Below are 16020 nucleotides of genomic sequence, written 5' to 3'. Positions count from 1 at the left end.
CTGCCGGTGAGCCTCAAGCCCGGCCTGGTGGTGTGCGATAATGGGCGAAATCTCGTTGCAGCTCTGGGACAAGCTGATTTGACGCACATCCCTTGCCTGGCGCATTTGCTGAATTTGGTGGTGCAGAAGTTCATTCGCAACTACCCCGACATGTCAGAGCTGCTGCATAAAGTGCGGGCCGTCTGTTCGCGCTTCCGGCGTTCACACCCTGCCGCTGCTCGCCTGTCTGCGCTACAGCGTAACTTCGGCCTTCCCGCTCACCGCCTCATATGCGACGTGCCCACCAGGTGGAACTCCACCTTGCACATGCTGGACAGACTGTGCGAGCAGCAGCAGGCCATAGTGGAGTTTCAGCTGCAGCACGCACGGGTCAGTCGCACTGCGGAACAGCACCACTTCACCACCAATGACTGGGCCTCCATGCGAGACCTGTGTGCCCTGTTGCGCTGTTTCGAGTACTCAACCAACATGGCCAGTGGCGATGATGCCGTTATCAGCGTTACAATACCACTTCTATGTCTCCTTGAGAAAACACTTAGGGCGATGATGGAAGAGGAGGTGGCCCAGGAGGAAGAGGAGGAAGAGGGGTCATTTTTAGCACTTTCAGGCCAGTCTCTTCGAAGTGACTCAGAGGGAGGTTTTTTGCAACAGCAGAGGCCAGGTACAAATGTGGCCAGACAGGGCCCACTACTGGAGGACGAGGAGGACGAGGATGAGGAGGAGGTGGAGGAGGATGAGGATGAAGCATGTTCACAGCGGGGTGGCACCCAAAGCAGCTCGGGCCCATCACTGGTGCGTGGCTGGGGGGAAACACAGGACGATGACGATACGCCTCCCACAGAGGACAGCTTGTCCTTACCTCTGGGCAGCCTGGCACACATGAGCGACTACATGCTGCAGTGCCTGCGCAACGACAGCAGAGTTGCCCACATTTTAACGTGTGCGGACTACTGGGTTGCCACCCTGCTGGATCCCCAATACAAAGACAATGTGCCCACCTTACTTCCTACACTGGAGCGTGATAGGAAGATGCGCGAGTATAAGCGCACGTTGGTAGACGCGCTACTGAGAGCATTCCCAAATGTCACAGGGGAACCAGTGGAAGCCCAAGGCGAAGGCAGAGGAGGAGCAAGAGGTCGCCAACGCAGCTGTGTCACGGCCAGCTCCTCTGAGGGCAGGGTTAGCATGGCAGAGATGTGGAAAAGTTTTGTCACCACGCCACAGCTAACTGCACCACCACCTGATACGGAACGTGTTAGCAGGAGGCAACATTTCACTAACGTGGTGGAACAGTACCTGTGCACACCCCTCCACGTACTGACTGATGGTTCGGCCCCATTCAACTTCTGGGTCTTCAAATTATCCACGTGGCCAGAGCTAGCCTTTTATGCCTTCCAGGTGCTGGCCTGCCCGGCGGCCAGCGTTTTGTCTGAACGTGTATTCAGCACGGCAGGGGGCATCATTACAGACAAACGCAGCCGCCTGTGTATAGCCAATGTGGACAAGCTGACGTTCATAAAAATGAACCAGGCATGGATCCCACAGGACCTGTCCATCCCTTGTGCAGATTAGACATTAACTACCTCCCCTTAACAATATATTATTGTACTCCAGGGCACTTCCTCATTCAATCCTATTTTCATTTTATCATTATATTGCGGGGCAACCCAACGTTGAATGAACCTCTCCTCTGTCTGGGTGCCGGGGCCTAAATATGTGACAGTGGCCTGTTCCAGTGGTGGGTGACGTGAAGCCTGATTCTCTGCTATGACATGAAGACTGATTCTGTGCTGACATGAAGCCAGATTCTCTGTTACGGGACCTCTCTCCTCTGTCTGGGTGCCGGGGCCTAAATGTGTGACAGTGGCCTGTTCCAGTGGTGGGTGACGTGAAGCCTGATTCTCTGCTATGACATGAAGACTGATTCTGTGCTGACATAAAGCCAGATTCTCTGTTACAGGACCTCTCTCCTCTGCCTGGGTGCCTGGGCCTAAATATGTGACAGTAGCCTGTTCCAGTGGTGGGTGACGTGAAGCCTGATTCTCTGCTATGACATGAAGACTGATTCTGTGCTGACATGAAGCCAGATTCTCTGTTACGGGACCTCTCTCCTCTGTCTGGGTGCCGGGGCCTAAATGTGTGACAGTGGCCTGTTCCAGTGGTGGGTGACGTGAAGCCTGATTCTCTGCTATGACATGAAGACTGATTCTGTGCTGACATAAAGCCAGATTCTCTGTTACGGGACCTCTCTCCTCTGCCTGGGTGCCTGGGCCTAAATATGTGACAGTAGCCTGTTCCATTGGTGGGTGACGTGAAGCCTGATTCTCTGCTATGACATGAAGACTGATTCTGTGCTGACATGAAGCCAGATTCTCTGTTACGGGACCTCTCTCCTCTGTCTGGGTGCCGGGGCCTAAATGTGTGACAGTGGCCTGTTCCAGTGGTGGGTGACGTGAAGCCTGATTCTCTGCTATGACATGAAGACTGATTCTGTGCTGACATGAAGCCAGATTCTCTGTTACGGGACCTCTCTCCTCTGCCTGGGTGCCTGGGCCTAAATATGTGACAGTGGCCTGTTCCAGTGGTGGGTGACGTGAAGCCTGATTCTCTGCTATGACATGAAGACTGATTCTGTGCTGACATGAAGCCAGATTCTCTGTTACGGGACCTCTCTCCTCTGCCTGGGTTTTTGGGCCTAAATATGTGACAGTGGCCTGTTCCAGTGGTGGGTGACGTGAAGCCTGATTCTCTGCTATGACATGAAGACTGATTCTGTGCTGACATGAAGACAGATTCTCTGTTACGGGACCTCTCTCCTCTGCCTGGGTGCCTGGGCCTAAATATGTGACAGTGGCTTGTTCCAGTGGTGGGTGACGTGAAGCCTGATTCTCTGCTATGACATGAAGACTGATTCTCTGCTGACATGAAGCCAGATTCTCTGCTATGGCATTTGGAGACTGATTCTCTGCTGATGTGAAGCCAGATTCTCTGCTATGGGACCTCTGTCCAATTGATATTGGTTAAATTTTATTTATTTTTATTTTATTTTAATTCATTTCCCTATCCACATTTGTTTGCAGGGGATTTACCTACATGTTGCTGCCTTTTGCAGCCCTCTAGCTCTTTCCTGGGCTGTTTTACAGCCTTTTTAGTGGCGAAAAGTTCGGGTCCCCATTGACTTCAATGGGGTTTGGGTTCGGGAAGAAGTTCCGGTCGGGTTCGGATCCCGAACCCGAACATTTCCGGGAAGTTCGGCCGAACTTCTCGAACCCGAACATCCAGGTGTTCGCTCAACTCTAGTCTCTCACAAAAAATCTGCGTATATTGATTTCAAATTACCATCAAAATATATCTCTAATACTTCTCTTTTACGTCTAAGTACCCAGTCCCGATCCTTTGAGCAAACTAGCAGGAGGCAACATTTCACTAACGTGGTGGAACAGTACCTGTGCACACCCCTCCACGTACTGACTGATGGTTCGGCCCCATTCAACTTCTGGGTCTTCAAATTATCCACGTGGCCAGAGCTAGCCTTTTATTCCTTCCAGGTGCTGGCCTGCCCGGCGGCCAGCGTTTTGTCTGAACGTGTATTCAGCACGGCAGGGGGCATCATTACAGACAAACGCAGCCGCCTGTGTATAGCCAATGTGGACAAGCTGACGTTCATAAAAATGAACCAGGCATGGATCCCACAGGACCTGTCCATCCCTTGTGCAGATTAGACATTAACTACCTCCCCTTAACAATATATTATTGTACTCCAGGGCACTTCCTCATTCAATCCTATTTTTATTTTCATTTTATCATTATATTGCGGGGCAACCCAACGTTGAATGAACCTCTCCTCTGTCTGGGTGCCGGGGCCTAAATATGTGACAGTGGCCTGTTCCAGTGGTGGGTGACGTGAAGCCTGATTCTCTGCTATGACATGAAGACTGATTCTGTGCTGACATGAAGCCAGATTCTCTGTTACGGGACCTCTCTCCTCTGTCTGGGTGCCGGGGCCTAAATGTGTGACAGTGGCCTGTTCCAGTGGTGGGTGACGTGAAGCCTTATTCTCTGCTATGACATGAAGACTGATTCTGTGCTGACATAAAGCCAGATTCTCTGTTACGGGACCTCTCTCCTCTGCCTGGGTGCCTGGGCCTAAATATGTGACAGTAGCCTGTTCCAGTGGTGGGTGACGTGAAGCCTGATTCTCTGCTATGACATGAAGACTGATTCTGTGCTGACATGAAGCCAGATTCTCTGTTACAGGACCTCTCTCCTCTGTCTGGGTGCCGGGGCCTAAATGTGTGACAGTGGCCTGTTCCAGTGGTGGGTGACGTGAAGCCTGATTCTCTGCTATGACATGAAGACTGATTCTGTGCTGACATGAAGCCAGATTCTCTGTTACGGGACCTCTCTCCTCTGTCTGGGTGCCGGGGCCTAAATGTGTGACAGTGGCCTGTTCCAGTGGTGGGTGACGTGAAGCCTGATTCTCTGCTATGACATGAAGACTGATTCTGTGCTGACATAAAGCCAGATTCTCTGTTACGGGACCTCTCTCCTCTGCCTGGGTGCCTGGGCCTAAATATGTGACAGTAGCCTGTTCCATTGGTGGGTGACGTGTAGCCTGATTCTCTGCTATGACATGAAGACTGATTCTGTGCTGACATGAAGCCAGATTCTGTTACGGGACCTCTCTCCTCTGTCTGGGTGCCGGGGCCTAAATGTGTGACAGTGGCCTGTTCCAGTGGTGGGTGACGTGAAGCCTGATTCTCTGCTATGACATGAAGACTGATTCTGTGCTGACATGAAGCCAGATTCTCTGTTACGGGACCTCTCTCCTCTGCCTGGGTGCCTGGGCCTAAATATGTGACAGTGGCCTGTTCCAGTGGTGGGTGACGTGAAGCCTGATTCTCTGCTATGACATGAAGACTGATTCTGTGCTGACATGAAGCCAGATTCTCTGTTACGGGACCTCTCTCCTCTGCCTGGGTTTTTGGGCCTAAATATGTGACAGTGGCCTGTTCCAGTGGTGGGTGACGTGAAGCCTGATTCTCTGCTATGACATGAAGACTGATTCTGTGCTGACATGAAGACAGATTCTCTGTTACGGGACCTCTCTCCTCTGCCTGGGTGCCTGGGCCTAAATATGTGACAGTGGCTTGTTCCAGTGGTGGGTGACGTGAAGCCTGATTCTCTGCTATGACATGAAGACTGATTCTCTGCTGACATGAAGCCAGATTCTCTGCTATGGCATTTGGAGACTGATTCTCTGCTGATGTGAAGCCAGATTCTCTGCTATGGGACCTCTGTCCAATTGATATTGGTTAAATTTTATTTATTTTTATTTTATTTTAATTCATTTCCCTATCCACATTTGTTTGCAGGGGATTTACCTACATGTTGCTGCCTTTTGCAGCCCTCTAGCTCTTTCCTGGGCTGTTTTACAGCCTTTTTAGTGGCAAAAAGTTCGGGTCCCCATTGACTTCAATGGGGTTTGGGTTCGGGAAGAAGTTCCGGTCGGGTTCGGATCCCGAACCCGAACATTTCCGGGAAGTTCGGCCGAACTTCTCGAACCCGAACATCCAGGTGTTCGCTCAACTCTAGTCTCTCACAAAAAATCTGCGTATATTGATTTCAAATTACCATCAAAATATATCTCTAATACTTCTCTTTTACGTCTAAGTACCCAGTCCCGATCCTTTGAGCAAACTAGCAGGAGGCAACATTTCACTAACGTGGTGGAACAGTACCTGTGCACACCCCTCCACGTACTGACTGATGGTTCGGCCCCATTCAACTTCTGGGTCTTCAAATTATCCACGTGGCCAGAGCTAGCCTTTTATGCCTTCCAGGTGCTGGCCTGCCCGGCGGCCAGCGTTTTGTCTGAACGTGTATTCAGCACGGCAGGGGGCATCATTACAGACAAACGCAGCCGCCTGTGTATAGCCAATGTGGACAAGCTGACGTTCATAAAAATGAACCAGGCATGGATCCCACAGGACCTGTCCATCCCTTGTGCAGATTAGACATTAACTACCTCCCCTTAACAATATATTATTGTACTCCAGGGCACTTCCTCATTCAATCCTATTTTTATTTTCATTTTATCATTATATTGCGGGGCAACCCAACGTTGAATGAACCTCTCCTCTGTCTGGGTGCCGGGGCCTAAATATGTGACAGTGGCCTGTTCCAGTGGTGGGTGACGTGAAGCCTGATTCTCTGCTATGACATGAAGACTGATTCTGTGCTGACATGAAGCCAGATTCTCTGTTACGGGACCTCTCTCCTCTGTCTGGGTGCCGGGGCCTAAATGTGTGACAGTGGCCTGTTCCAGTGGTGGGTGACGTGAAGCCTTATTCTCTGCTATGACATGAAGACTGATTCTGTGCTGACATAAAGCCAGATTCTCTGTTACGGGACCTCTCTCCTCTGCCTGGGTGCCTGGGCCTAAATATGTGACAGTAGCCTGTTCCAGTGGTGGGTGACGTGAAGCCTGATTCTCTGCTATGACATGAAGACTGATTCTGTGCTGACATGAAGCCAGATTCTCTGTTACAGGACCTCTCTCCTCTGTCTGGGTGCCGGGGCCTAAATGTGTGACAGTGGCCTGTTCCAGTGGTGGGTGACGTGAAGCCTGATTCTCTGCTATGACATGAAGACTGATTCTGTGCTGACATGAAGCCAGATTCTCTGTTACGGGACCTCTCTCCTCTGTCTGGGTGCCGGGGCCTAAATGTGTGACAGTGGCCTGTTCCAGTGGTGGGTGACGTGAAGCCTGATTCTCTGCTATGACATGAAGACTGATTCTGTGCTGACATAAAGCCAGATTCTCTGTTACGGGACCTCTCTCCTCTGCCTGGGTGCCTGGGCCTAAATATGTGACAGTAGCCTGTTCCATTGGTGGGTGACGTGAAGCCTGATTCTCTGCTATGACATGAAGACTGATTCTGTGCTGACATGAAGCCAGATTCTCTGTTACGGGACCTCTCTCCTCTGTCTGGGTGCCGGGGCCTAAATGTGTGACAGTGGCCTGTTCCAGTGGTGGGTGACGTGAAGCCTGATTCTCTGCTATGACATGAAGACTGATTCTGTGCTGACATGAAGCCAGATTCTCTGTTACGGGACCTCTCTCCTCTGCCTGGGTGCCTGGGCCTAAATATGTGACAGTGGCCTGTTCCAGTGGTGGGTGACGTGAAGCCTGATTCTCTGCTATGACATGAAGACTGATTCTGTGCTGACATGAAGCCAGATTCTCTGTTACGGGACCTCTCTCCTCTGCCTGGGTTTTTGGGCCTAAATATGTGACAGTGGCCTGTTCCAGTGGTGGGTGACGTGAAGCCTGATTCTCTGCTATGACATGAAGACTGATTCTGTGCTGACATGAAGACAGATTCTCTGTTACGGGACCTCTCTCCTCTGCCTGGGTGCCTGGGCCTAAATATGTGACAGTGGCTTGTTCCAGTGGTGGGTGACGTGAAGCCTGATTCTCTGCTATGACATGAAGACTGATTCTCTGCTGACATGAAGCCAGATTCTCTGCTATGGCATTTGGAGACTGATTCTCTGCTGATGTGAAGCCAGATTCTCTGCTATGGGACCTCTGTCCAATTGATATTGGTTAAATTTTATTTATTTTTATTTTATTTTAATTCATTTCCCTATCCACATTTGTTTGCAGGGGATTTACCTACATGTTGCTGCCTTTTGCAGCCCTCTAGCTCTTTCCTGGGCTGTTTTACAGCCTTTTTAGTGGCGAAAAGTTCGGGTCCCCATTGACTTCAATGGGGTTTGGGTTCGGGAAGAAGTTCCGGTCGGGTTCGGATCCCGAACCCGAACATTTCCGGGAAGTTCGGCCGAACTTCTCGAACCCGAACATCCAGGTGTTCGCTCAACTCTAGTCTCTCACAAAAAATCTGCGTATATTGATATCAAATTACCATCAAAATATATCTCTAATACTTCTCTTTTACGTCTAAGTACCCAGTCCCGATCCTTTGAGCAAACTAGTTTCGCCAGAATTGCCCTAGGTGGAGCCCCTGGAGGAAGCTTTTTAGAGGGGATTCTGTGGGCCCTTTCCACGCAAAAAATAGATGCAACATGATCTGGCCCTAGATTATCAACCAGCCATTTTTGGATAAAGTTTGCAGGGTTATCCTGTTCTGCCCCTTCTGGGAAACCTACCAGTCGCAAGTTGTATCTACGAGACCTATCCTCCAGATCTATCACTTTCCTTCTAAGCCAGGAACGATCTTTATCTACCTCTTCTAGTCTCTTTTTTAATAGACTGTTCTCTGAAGTGGCAGAGTTAACTGCAGATTCGAGTTCCTTCACCTTTAGTCTTAGTTTAGCCATCTCATCTCTGATTATTGTGATATCACCTTGTACTCCTGAGAGGGACAAGGCCAGCTCTTCGACGGAGGTGTTAGTAGCATTTACTACTCCCAATATATCCGAAAGTTTTTTATTAATACTCTCAAAACCTTCACTCTGGGGCGTGCTAGCCTTTATAGTACCCAGCTCTGTCCGATCCATATTAACCACTCCCTGCTCAACCTGTAGGACAGATCTTTGCACACCTCCCCTGGTTTTAGGTGGAGGGGACTTCAAAAATGTATCTAATCGAGCCTGGGGGCTTCCCCTCTGACCACCTTTTGGCGAGGACATCCCTCCTGATTTACGATACTTAGGCGGCATTTTAGGGGGCCCCGTACGCACAATTCACACGGGGGAGAACCAATATTAGAGCCTGGTAATATGACACACAGAAGGATTTCCAATACCAGATCCACTAGTAGTCCGGATCGGCAAGGGAAATGCCCCGCATTAACTATAAGACCCAGACAGCTTACTTCATACTCATAAAGACATGAATGTCCCACACATAAATTTAACACAAGTAAATATGATACCTGGTAACCAAAAAAGCTGAGTACATATAGAAGGAAAACATAGAAGCTGGATACATATAGGCGAGGACGGAGAAAGACACATATTCAGCTGTGTACATACACCCTCCCGAAGCTGTACAACCTTAAGGTCACAATATACAAGCGGAGGGCTCCTTTAACCCCAAATGGCAGTCTGGTTCAGGTAGCACAAGAGCCTACAGGCGAAAGCCACTGTAAATCTAAAGATCTTGCTAGATGAGAGTTTGTCACATAGATCACCTGCAGTGGATCAGGCAGAGGCCTCCTCAAACCTCACGGTCCTGCCCTCCAGATGGAGCCCCCAAATATGCAAATTCCACCCAGCGGACAAGTTTGTCAAGTCGCCCAGCTAGAAGCTTCCCAGCGCATGATATTTATTCAGAGGACAGATCCGTCCAGACATACAAACAAAGGCACCTGAGAATCGCAGGTGGCGCAGAAGACATTCATCTGTGATCTCAACCCCTCTCAAGCACACAGCACACAGAGGGACTTGGCTCCACAGACTCACGGCATCCAATTACAGCCTCCACAAAAGACTCCACCGGCATCCACGACTAGGCACCGCAGTCCACCAGCATCCACCGCAGGGTCCACCGCCTCCTCAGGAGAGGAAAAAGCGCAGCAGCGCACACACGCCAGGACCACGAGAGCCCCACCGACTCCTGTCACCCACCGAAGGTAAGCTTCTGTACTTCAGCCGATCCAAGCCAAGGGCTCTGTCACTCTCCAGCTAGGCAGGGTAAGGGTAAGACCACAACAGTTTGGGCAGCGTCTCAGGGCCCAAGAAAACATTCTCAGAATGCCTTGGATAGGTAAAGGTTCTCTAAAGTTATTACCACATAAAATAACATACCGTATGTCAAATTTCTGGTCCTTAAGAATCAAAAATGGTAAAGTCCTTAAGTGGTTAAACACAGAATTTTACGGTTGAACTGAACAAACCACCTATACAGTTGCAAGAAAAAGTATGTGAACCCTTTGGAATGATATGGATTTCTGCACAAATTGGTCATAAAATGTGATCTGATCTTCATCTAAGTCACAACAATAGACAATCACAGTCTGCTTAAACTAATAACACACAAAGAATTAAATGTTACCATGTTTTTATTGAACACACCATGTAAACATTCACAGTGCAGGTGGAAAAAGTATGTGAACCCCTAGACTAATGACCTCTCCAAGAGCTAATTGGAGTAGGTGTCAGCCAACTGGAGTCCAATCAATAAGATGAGATTGGAGGTGTTGGTTACAGCTGCCCTGCCTTATAAAAAACACACCAGTTCTGGGTTTGCTTTTCACAAGAAGCATTGACTGATGTGAATGATGCCTTGCACAAAAGAGCTCTCAGAAGACTTACGATTAAGAATTGCTGACTTGCATAAAGCTGGAAAGGGTTATAAAAGTATCTCCAAAAGCCTTGCTGTTCATCAGTCCACGGTAAGAAAAATTGTCTATAAATGGAGAAAGTTCAGCACTGCTGCTACTCTCCCTAAGAGTGGCCGTCCTGTAAAGATGACTGCAAGAGTACAGCGCAGATTGCTCAATGAGGTGAAGAAGAATCCTAGAGTGTCAGCTAAAGACTTACAAAAGTCTCTGGCATATGCTAACATCTCTGTTAGCGAATCTACGATACGTAAAACACTAAACAAGAATGGATTTCATAAGAGGATACCACAGAGGAAGCCACTGCTGTCCAAAAAAAACATTGCTGCACGTTTACAGTTTGCACAAGAGCACCTGGATGTTCCACAGCAGTACTGGCAAAATATTCTGTGGACAGATGAAACCAAAGTTGAGTTGTTTGGAAGAAACACACAACACTATGTGAGGAGAAAAAGAGGCACAGCACACCAACATCAAAATCTCATCCCAACTGTGAAGTATGGTGGTGGGGGCATCATGGTTTGGGGCTGCTTTGCTGCGTCAGGGCCTGGACGGATTGCTATCATCAAAGGAAAAATGAATTCCCAAGTTTATCAAGACATTTTGCAGGAGAACTTAAGGCCATCTGTCCACCAGCTGAAGCTCAACAGAAGATGGGTGTTGCAACAGGACAAAGACCCAAAGCATAGAAGTAAATCAACAACAGAATGGCTTAAACAGAAGAAAATACGCCTTCTGGAGTCGCCCAGTCAGAGTCCTGACCTCAACCAGATTGAGATGCTGTGGCATGACCTCAAGAAAGCGATTCACACCAGACATCCCAAGAATATTGCTGAACTGAAAGAGTTCTGTAAAGAGGAATGGTCAAGAATTACTCCTGACCGTTGTGCACGTCTCATCTGCAACTACAGGAAACGCTTGGTTGAAGTTATTGCTGCCAAAGGAGGTTCAACCAGTTATTAAATCCAGGGGTTCACATACTTTTTCCACCTGCACTGTGAATGTTTACATGGTGTGTTCCATAAAAACATGATAACATTTAATTCTTTGTTTGTTATTAGTTTAAGAAGACTGTGATTGTCTATTGTTGTGACTTAGATGAAGATCAGATCACATTTTATGACAAATTTGTGTAGAAATCCATATCATTCCAAAGGGTTCACATACTTTTTCTTGCAACTGTATTTATTGCTGCTAATACAAGTATATACTGTAAAATATTCTTTTACATTTTTTTTTGCTATTATATATATATATATATATATATATATATAAATACAGCCAGGTCCATAAATATTGGGACATCGACACAATTCTAAAATTTTTGGCTCTATACACCACCACAATAGATTTGAAATGAACTAACAAGATGTGCTTTGACTGCAGACTGTCAGCTTTAATTTGAGGGTATTTACATCCAAATCAGGTGAGCGGTGTAGGAATTACAACTGTTTGCATATGTGCCTCCCACTTGTTAAGGGACCAAAAGTAATGGGACAGAATAATAATCATAAATTAAACTTTCACTTATTAATACTTGGTTGCAAATCCTTTGCAGTCAATTATAGCCTGAAGTCTGGAACGCATAGACATCACCAGACGCTGGGTTTCATCCCTGGTGATGCTCTGCCAGGCCTCTACTGCAATTGTCTTTAGTTCCTTCTTGTTCTTGGGGCATATAGTTATATAATATATACCGTATTTTTCGCCCTATAAGACGCACCGGCCGATAAGATGCACCTAGGTTTTTGGGGAGGAAAATAAGAAAAAAAATGTTTTTAACCAAAAGGTGTGCTTTTGGTGGCTTTGGAACTAATGGTGGTCTGTGGATGACGGACACTGTTATGGGGGGGATCTGTGGATGACAGACACTGTTATGGGGGGATCTGTGGATGACGGACACTGTTATGGGGGGATCTGTGGATGACAGACACTGTTATGGGGGGATCTGTGGATGACAGACACTGTTATGGGGGGATCTGTGGATGACAGACACTTATGGGGGGATCTGTGGATGACGGACACTTATGGTGGGATCTGTGGATGACGGACACTTATGGGGGGATCTGTGGATGACGGACACTGTTCCAGGGGGTGGATCTGTGGCTGGCACTGTTACAGGGGGGGGATCTGTGGATGGCACTGTTATATATGTGCCATCCACAGACCCCCCACCCCATAACAGTGCCACCCACAGTGCCCCCCCCAGCCCATAACAGTGCCATCCACAGACCCCCACCCCTTAACTGTGCCATCCACAGATTCCGTGTGCCCCCCCCCCCGCCCCCGCCGCCGCCGTTTCCCCAGTATACAAATATAAAATGTATTATTGAATTAAAAGTTATTAAACATGCCCCCCTCACTCCTAATAGTACCGTATATCCGAATTTCTTCTGTATAATGCCGGCAGGCGGGCCGGGCGGCCGGCGCGTCCCTCAGTGACGTCACTTGTCTGCGCCGCCTGCTTCATTCATAAAGGAGGCGGCGCAGGCACGTGACATCAGGGAGTTACGCTGCCGCCCGCCCGTCCTGCCTGCCGGCATTATACAGAAGAAATTCGCATATACGGTACTATTAGGAGTGAGGGTGGCATGTTTAATAACTTTTAATTCAATAATACATTTTATATTAGTATACCGGAGCGGTGGGGCTATAGTACAGTGACCGCACCGCCCCACCGCTATTGCCGGCCCCCAGCTCCTCCTCCCAGTCCCTCCCCGAGTCCCCGCTCCGTACATCGCATCCAGCGATGTAAAACTGCCAGCATTCGCCTCATAAGACGCAGGGGCATTTTCCTCCCATTTTTGGGGAGGAAAAAGTGTGTCTTATGGGGTGAAAAATACGGTATATAAGATATATATATATATACAGTGGATATAAAAAGTCTACACACCCCTGTTAAAATGTCAGGTGTCTGTGACGTAAAAAAATTAGACAAACCATCTTTAATGTGACCTATAAACTGTACCACTCAATTGAAAAACAAACTGAAATCTTTTTGGTAGAGGGAAGAAAAAATATAAAAATAAAATAATATGGTTGCATAAGTGTGCACACCCTTAAACTAATACTTTGTTGAAGCACCTTTTGATTTTATTACAGCACTCAGTCTTTTTGGGTATGAGTCTATCAGCATGGCACATTTTGACTTGGCAAGAATTGCCCATACTTCTTTGCAAAAACACTCCAAATCTGTCAGATTGCGAGGGCATCTCCTGTGCACAGCCCTCTTCAGATCACCCCACAGATTTTCAATCAGATTCAGGTCTGGGCTCTGGCTGGGCCATTCCAAAACTTTAATCTTCTTCTGGTGAAGCCATTCCTTTGTTGATTTGGATGTATGCTTTGGGTCGTTGTCATGCTAAAAGATGAAGTTCCTCTTCATGTTCAGCTTTCTAGCAGAAGCTTGAAGGTTTTGTGCCAATATTGACTGGTATTTGGAACTGCTCATAATTCCCTGTAGCTTAACTAAGGCCCCAGTTCCAGCTGAAGAAAAACAGCCCCAAATAAAGATGGCCTTACGGTTCGCCCGGCGGTTGTTTTGCGGCAAACTTTGCTCGTTTGCTGTTTGCCGAATGTGCGAACATATGACGATATTCGCACCCGCCATATTCTTTTACATTGTGCAGAACTTTGACCCATGAAACATCCATCAGGTGGCACAGGACAGCCAATTGAGACGTTTCAGCACATGGACATACCCCTTACCTTATAAATAAACCTGAACTGGGAGCCATTTTACATTCAGTCTTATGCCAGTGTAGGTAGAGGCTGCTGTGTGGAGCAGGGACGGACTGTTAGAGACACAAAACGCTAGCTAATAGGGCCACAAAAGTCCTTTTAAGGACTGGTATAGGTGCGCTATCGATAGATGTGACTGAGGGGTGTAATATACTTATAATATACACTGCTCAAAAAAATAAAGGGAACACTTAAACAACACAATGTAACTCCAAGTCAATCACACTTCTGTGAAATCAAACTGTCCACTTAGGAAGCAACACTGAGTGACAATCAATTTCACATGCTGTTGTGCAAATGGGATAGACAACAGGTGGAAATTATAGGCAATTAGCAAGACACCCCCAATAAAGGAGTGGTTCTGCAGGTGGTGACCTGACCACTTCTCAGTTCCTATGCTTCCTGGCTGATGTTTTGGTCACTTTTGAATGCTGCCGGTGCTTTCACTCTAGTGGTAGCATGAGACGGAGTCTACAACCCACACAAGTGGCTCAGGTAGTGCAGCTTATCCAGGATGGCACATCAATGCCAGCTGTGGCAAGAAGGTTTGCTGTGTCTGTCAGCGTAGTGTCCAGAGCATGGAGGCGCTACCAGGAGACAGGCCAGTACATCAGGAGACGTGGAGGAGGCTGTAGGAGGGCAACAACCCAGCAGCAGGACCGCTACCTCCACCTTTGTGCAAGGAGGAACAGGAGGAGCACTGCCAGAGCCCTGCAAAATGACCTCCAGCAGGCCACAAATGTGCATGTGTCTGCTCAAACGGTCAGAAACAGACTCCATGAGGGTGATATGAGGGCCCGACGTCCACAGGTGGGGGTTGTGCTTACAGCCCAACACCGTGCAGGACGTTTGGCATTTGCCAGAAAACACCAAGATTGGCAAATTCGCCACTGGCGCCCTATACTCTTCACAGATGAAAGCAGGTTCACACTGAGCACATGTGACAGACGTGACAGAGTCTAGAGACGCCGTGGAGAACGTTCTGCTGCCTGCAACATCCTTCAGAATGACCGGTTTGGCATTGGGTCAGTAATGGTGTGGGGTGGCATTTCTTTGGAGGGTCGCACAGCCCTCCATGTGCTCGCCAGAGGTAGCCTGACTGCCATTAGGTACCGAGATGAGATCCTCAGACCCCTTGTGAGACCATATGCTGGTGCGGTTGGCCCTGGGTTCCTCCTAATGAAAGACAATGCTAGACCTCATGTTGCTGGAGTGTGTCAGCAGTTCCTGCAAGACGAAGGCATTGATGCTATGGACTGGCCCGCCCGTTCCCAAGACCTGAATCCAATTGAGCACATCTGGGACATCACGTCTCGCTCTATCTACCAACGTCACGTTGCACCACAGACTGTCCAGGAGTTGGCAGATGCTTTAGTCCAGGTCTGGGAGGAGATCCCTCAGGAGACCGTCCGCCACCTCATCAGGAGCATGCACAGGCATTGTAGGGAGGTCATACAGGCACGTGGAGGCCACACACACTACTGAGCCTCATTTTGACTTGTTTTAAGGACATTACATCAAAGTTGAATCAGCCTGTAGTGTGTTTTTCCACTTTAATTTTGAGGGTGACTCCAAATCCAGACCTCCATGGGTTAAAAAATTTGATTTCCATATTTTTTTTTTTGTGTGATTTTGTTGTCAGCACATTCAACTATGTAAAGAACAAAGTATTTCAGAAGAATATTTAATTAATTCAGATCTAGGATGTGTTATTTTTGTGTTCCCTTTATTTTTTTGAGCAGTGTACTTTCTAACATAGAAAGTATATTATAGTGCAATTGTATTGTGCAGCAATTGTGTGCGGTTCTGCTACGATACTGCAGCCGCACAGAGTGCCAAACGCTATTGGAACTAATAATTTCTACTGGTGTGATTTACCAGTTGCCCCCCAAAAAAACTGATTGAAGCAGGGGTGTTATATACGAATAATATACTTTCCATATAGTACATTTAGTTAGTGCAGCATTTG

The sequence above is a fragment of the Bufo bufo genome, chromosome 5 (genome assembly GCF_905171765.1).
Source record: "Bufo bufo chromosome 5, aBufBuf1.1, whole genome shotgun sequence".
Classification (NCBI taxonomy): Eukaryota; Metazoa; Chordata; class Amphibia; order Anura; family Bufonidae; genus Bufo; species Bufo bufo.
The sequence above is the reverse complement of the archived record's forward strand: the minus strand, read 5'-3'. Positions refer to the sequence as shown.